At 46.3% G+C, this 6,551-nt stretch overlaps 1 long non-coding RNA gene across 1 annotated transcript; it reads left to right on the top strand.

Annotated features, from left to right (window-relative positions):
• The first annotated feature begins 3,047 nt into the window (after positions 1-3,047).
• LOC119296173 lies at positions 3,048-6,127 on the top strand. The gene is made up of 5 exons (XR_005144978.1): positions 3,048-3,342; positions 3,626-3,695; positions 4,174-4,285; positions 4,941-4,999; positions 5,888-6,127. It is a non-coding gene; the product is annotated as an uncharacterized LOC119296173 (long non-coding RNA).
• Positions 6,128-6,551: the final 424 nt, after the last annotated feature.

Genomic DNA, 6,551 nt, shown 5'->3' with positions numbered 1-6,551 from the left:
TAATGATCTTCACAAATATCTGCATGCAACCATGGAGGTGCCTCCCGAGCCTTGGTCCCAATGTGGTTGACGATGTTGGGAACCTCGGGCTCAAGGGTGGCGTGCTCCGATGGTGTTGGGCAAGTTGCTCCGGCAAGGCCCTTGCCGGGGCTGCAGAGGCAACCCCGGCAAGGGTCTTGCCGGGGGAGTCCACCTCGCCATCTCTGCTTCTTGCGTTTCTGGCCTTGGCGTTGCTTTGGTCGTCTTGTGGCTTCGGCCTCCCTCCTTTTCCCTGCTAAGTGTGGCCGCATGCGCAGCTCTGAATTTCCGTGCACAGGTAAAGGGGTACAGAGTAGAGCCCCTACTTCTATACACCGACAAGAGCGCCCGAGCCTGGGCCACACACAAGCGCGACGCGTTGTTGGGCTAGGCCCAGAACGGTGCGCGGGCAGGCGGGGCCGATTTTTACCGCAGAAGCTTTCGTCTACTGCGCTTCCCCACGACCCGCGTTAAATGCGTGACATGGGGATCGTGCGTGGGGTGACCTAAGCGTGCTTGCATCATCCTGCGGTGAATAGTAAAGAGGCGACTAGCGTGTCCCTTTAAGACTGCAGGGCCGCTGCTCACTTACTCTCTCCGCCTTGGAATCATTGTTCCACATTTCCCACTACGCCCGCCCCTTGCGCCACGTACGCCGCATGCACGGCGTGGGGTAGGTGACAGGTGCATGGAACATGGGAAGGCGCGCGCGCGCATGGCTTGATACCCATGCACCTTCAATTGGCGACGAGGGCGGTCGACGGCCTCGCTTGCCGCCACCTTAATGAGCTGGATTGGCTGAGAGAGGCGGCCGAGCCTCGACCCCGCCCCTTTATAAGGAGGGGAGGGGGAGGGATGGCACCCCTCAATCTTTCGCCATCCGCCTCCTCCCATCTTGGCTTCTTTCTCCGTTCTGCTATGGCGAGAGGGCTCACTAATGCTTCGACAGTGGCGGCGAGGGTCTCCACTCGGCAATGCGCCCCTCCTTCCCAAGAGCTCATGGCGGCGGAGCTAGTCACGAGGGGAAGGGGGAGGGGGCGAGGCCGGGGTCGCCGTGGCACTCAGGGAGGAGAAGGACGGGGCAGCGCATCAGCCTCGCCTCCGCCGGCGGTCCCTCCCCCAATGGAGGGCCACGTCAGGGACCAGACTCACAAATTCTTCATCAGGCTACACCAGCCGGCGCGTCGTCGTCTTCGTCTCCCTACTCCAGTTGCTCGGGAGATGGAGCTCGACCCGCCACAGGCTCTCAGACTGCATATGAGGGGCTGCAGGAATAATGGCACATGGGCTAACGTTGATTTCCCAGCCCCTCGTGTCATGTATCTCCGCCGCGAATGGAAGACTTTCGCTCACATCCACAGCCTGACGGCGAGGCTCGTTCTCTATTTCAAACTAATGGAGAACAACCTGCTCTCTTTCAAGGTCTTTGGAGACTTCGGGACTCGCCTAAAGTGTTGCATCGAGAGTTCCTCTGATGACGAAGAATCTTCCTCGACCGAGAGTTACAAGGAGGACAGTGATAGCGACGACGACGATGAGGGAAGCAGGCGGGAGGATGACGGGTCAGACTAGGCGTCGGACCCGCCGTCCCCGGGTGGCGCCGGCAGCAACATCATCTGCACCAGGCCCCTTCTCCCAATGGGGCCGGATCCTTGAACTTCTCGAGGTCCCCTTCTTGGGCGGCTGGCGTGGGAAGGCCGGAGAAGGCGAAGAAGGCGGGTGGCGGGTCGTCAAGTCAGAGTACCATGGCACCGACGCCTTCGTAGCGTATTGGCGGACCGCTGCCTCATCTTCCAGCTATTCTCCCGGCACCATCATCACCAGCCCTCTCCTAGGCGGCCGCCGATATGTTCTCTTGGCGCCTTCCGCTGTTCGTATCTCGCCTAGGCGCTCCTTTTTCCCTCTTGCCTTCTTGTTCCATTTCCTGAGGAGAGGGACAAGAAAGGGATTACGGGCACTACAACAAAAAACCCCATACAGCAACGCATGTCTAGCAACGAAGGTAGATGATGTGTTGTCTGGTTGAACCTCCCATATTCCCCACTTAGCGCTAACCTCTCCGTACCGAAAAAACCCCTCCCCGTACCCACCTCCACCTCTTCCGTCTCGTTGGTCAGCGCTCGCGCTCCTCCTGCTCGCGCACGACGCCTATTCTCCCTTTGTTTTGGCCTTTATCCTAAAAACAATTATCCTACGGAAATGTTAACGCCCACACGTGTGGGCGTTTGCACATCGCCCACACGCCTCCATCACCACTCATTTTGCCACGTATGAATAGATGACATCAGCAGAATTTTTTTTGGTTTTCAGCTTAAAAATGTTGTATCTCCTAAATAAAAAAGCGAACTAAAAATCCATTTTCACCATTAAATCCGTCTCGACGAGATCTTCAAAACTAGACCCCATGTTGATATGTTTCGACGAATTTTTTTTTGCCAGAAGTTGCCACGATGTTTACACTGCAGTTGCCATAGGGCTTAAACTAAAGTTGCCATGTGGCAATTTTAGTTTGTAGATCATGGCAATTTTAGTATTTTGATGATGGCAACTCCAGTACTTTGACCATGAAAATTATTTTTTGTATGAACCATGACAATTTTACGTGCATGCATCATGGCAATTTTAGTTTATGGTTCATGGCAAGTTTAGTTTCTTAATTCCCCGTTTTATAAATGTCAAAATTTACTTTTAAATGTAGAAGAAAATAGCTGAAACATATCATGACAACTTCAGTGTAAACATCATGGCAATTCATATGCAATAGACATGGCAACTTTTAATCCAAAAAAAATTCATCAAAACATATCAACATGGGATCTAGTTTCGAAGATCTCATCGCGAGAGATTTAATGGTGAAAACGAAGTTTCAATCGAATTTTTCGTTTAAAAGATAAAACATTTTAAAAACTAAAAATTCAAAAAAAATTCTGCATGCATGCATGCAATGATGTGACAATCTGTTTACATTAAAAACGTGTGGTGCGTCTTCCTTCTTACCACACATGTGGCAGTTAGCGCGACCCCTTGCCCCCACTGCCGCCGTCCCCCCTTTGCCTTCACCGCCCATGTCCCTTGTTCCTTCGTCGAGCCCGCGTCCCTTCCGACTTTCTTCGCTCGTCGGGGACGCGACGCACACTGCATCTTCGCCATCCTTCTCACGTCGGGGACACACACGGCGTCGTCACCATCCTCCTCGCGTCGGGGAAGGTGCCGCCGCCGCCGCTCCTCCGCGCGACCTGAGGTGCTGAGGCTGCCGTTCTCCTCCGCACAGCCAGGGACGACGCAAGCACCGACGCCCCCATCCCCAGCTGCATCAGTTCAGAGGTACGCCCCTTTCCTCGCTCGTCCTTGTTTGTTCCTTGCCGACGGCGCCCACCGGCGCACAGCAACCGATTGGTCGCAACCCACAGATCCACGCAGCTGCCAGCCAGTGACTCAGCCCAGGAGGAAAGCAGCAACTCCTCTCGGCCTCTCCAAAATCCCGAGTCCCTGCCAGTATTTGATTTGCCAGTTGCTCTCCTGATTTGCGAGTGTTCATATGTCTTGATAAAATTGCCCTTTTTCATGGAGAATATTTGCAACTGATGTGAGTACTGCTTTTTTGCAGGAGAGATTTGTAGGTGTAGTGATGTAAGTACTGCATGTATAAGGGGAAAATAACCTGCAAGACGATGCAGGTAATTTCCTTTGATTCTTTCATATATCCCTAAATTTCACTTACAAGTTACAACATTGTCTATTCATCTAAATACTGATTTCTACAGCTTAAATTGTATCTAATAAAGAATTCTGGTTAGCACTGGTTAGCATGACATCAATCTGAGTAAACTGTATCGAGTGAAGCATTGTTAACATGAGAACAATCTGACTGCGTCAAATTTCCAATTTATATCCACAGTGCCTCAAAAGAAATTGTATCTAGTGAGAATTTGTTGTTAGGATGAGTGCATAACAGCTTTCCTTCAGCCTAGCCTGCCCTGCTATTTGTTTGTAGGTCCGTCACAGAAACACCAAAAAGTATTTAAAACTATAGTATTTTTTAGAAACCACGGTATATTCCAACTACTAAGAAAATACATAGCTGCCAAACGGGCCCTTAGATTTCCTATTTCACGCGCATCACTAAAGGTTACCGTTGACACATAAGTTTCTCAGTGAAATAGATGCAGGATTCTTCTACTCAAACATTAAGCGAGAAAAGATGGTTTCTGCCGAAGGACGCCAAGTTGACGAACATGTCAAGAAGATCATTGAATTGAAATATAAGGTATTTTGCTTAGTGTGTCCCCTGCTCTCTATCTCTATCTCTCTCGGAAAAGATTGTGCTCACTTGTTTTTATGGTGTGCATGTTTGCTCAGGAAGTTATAGTAATTTTGTGGTGATCAACCAGAAAAGCATTGGTCTTCGTTATCCATCGATCTCCTAGCTAGAGTAGGGGTAACTAATTCTGACTTGTTACTACATGATGGTTCTAATTCACTTACATCTAACCTTGTGATCTGTTTGGGGTTCCAGTTCAGTTCAGAATGTGGGTCATGATGTAACCAGCTGAACTTGGAACACGAAAGTTGTTTGATATTATACATAATACTACTCAAGACAAAACCCATGTAGAAACTAGACTTCCTATGGTGGCTCAGTTTGGCAGGCTCATCTTTCCCAGCTGCCAATGAATTATTATTTTATCTCCTTTCGTGTATATAATTAGGCTGCACTCTTGCCTATACTAATTAGATCCTGCACCCCTGAAGGTCAAGTCAGGGGCTCAGGGTTGGCGTGGATTAGATAGTTCGTAGTTCTCCTGCTCTCCCCCGTTTCTGTTTCTCATTCATTGTGCATGTATTCTTTCTATGCATGAGTTGATAACTCCACCTGTCCCAAGTCTGATGATGTTCTTTTTCTCGTGTTGTTGTTTCTGCAGGTTCTGCAAATTTCATTCACAGATCAGGAAATTCTAATCTGTGACTTGGTAAATCTTAGGTAATTACGATCTCTTGTGTGATGTAGATTATGTACAGATTTTTGAGTTTTTGGCACTGAGATTTCTCTTAATACACGCATGACTAATAAATAATCTGAAGCACGAGTAGTACGGGAGTAATGTGACGCAAAGCGAATTAATGCCGAGACCTCTCGAAAATGGAAATATTCAATTCAGTATATTTGGTATTATTAGTTACCTACTTGTCATTTAGTTGGTTGGTGAATTCATTTCATTGTTTGTATAATATATATTTTGGATTGTTTTAGTAGTATATGCAAGCTGATGGTTGTTCACAATGAACAACCACATCTCAAAGGTACTCGCTGTATTAGTATCTTTTAGTAGTATATGATGTTTGTATGGACATTCCGAATATGTGCTAGGCAATTAAGATAAATAGAATGTCCTCAGTTTACAAAGAATGGGTGAAGAGTGAAGATTCAAAGCCTATGTGTTTGTACTCCGTAGCATGGTGATGACCCTTTTGCTAGTGTGTATTGTTGTTATTTTTTAACAGAGTAATGATACTGACATTGAAAGTATATGCAGTTTCCACATCTAAATTTTGGCCTTTTCTTAAGAGCAAATAGACTGGAACACTAATAACATATAATGATAGTTCATATAGTTTTGAGTTGATGCAAGATGCAAAAATAATTAGTACACGGATATAGATTGCATAATCTGAGATGTTATTTCATAAATTCATGTTCATTTTTTTGTATTCACATTATTAATTATCCCCTTATCTATATAATAAATCTAGGTCTTGATAAATCACATTTGTAAGGTGCTCCTTTAAATTGTACTTCTCTATTGACCCGATTTCTATAATGTAAGTTGCTCATCTAATGGTATTATTGTTGTTGTTGTTGTTGTTGTAGATCACGAAGATAAATTGATAATGCATGGCTCACATGTTGATTGCAAGGTTAAGAATGGGGCTACTACAAGATACTTAGAATTTCATTTTTAGGATCAATGTTTCAGACATCATAGTTGATTGCAAGGTCAAGAATTCGGCTACAGATAGATAGTTTCACCTCTTGTAATCCTTGGATCACGTCCTTTGTAATGCAACATAGTCAATTTAATATATGAGAAGTTTCTGTTTGGCCTCCAACTATCAACATTGCAAGGTCAAGAATTGTGCTACTAATATGTTATTTTCATTTGAGATTATTGTGCACCATCACCACAAACGCATATGAAGCAATGATCTGTTATATCCATGGTCGTCACCAACACATATGAAGCGTTGTTGAGCTCTAGCTGTATATGTTGCTCTCTACCAACGCATCTACATGCAGGTTACCAACGCATGCATATATGTTGTTGTAGACCATTGCAACGCCACCAACGGCAACGCATACTGATTCGTTGGTGTAGACCTTGGCAACACATATATGGACATACAACAACGCATTGATGCGTTGGTGTAGGGGGTTCCTGTTGTAGTGGGGCACCTTATCTCTTTTTAGCTTGTAAGCTTACGGGCCTTAGTTAAATTTAAAACTTGTAATCCCCTTGCTCATGTTTACATTCCGT

Source organism: Triticum dicoccoides, chromosome 4B (genome assembly GCF_002162155.2).
Source record: "Triticum dicoccoides isolate Atlit2015 ecotype Zavitan chromosome 4B, WEW_v2.0, whole genome shotgun sequence".
Lineage (NCBI taxonomy): Eukaryota > Viridiplantae > Streptophyta > Magnoliopsida > Poales > Poaceae > Triticum > Triticum dicoccoides.
Note: the sequence above shows the minus strand (reverse complement) of the source record. Positions and strands in the feature narration are given on the sequence as shown.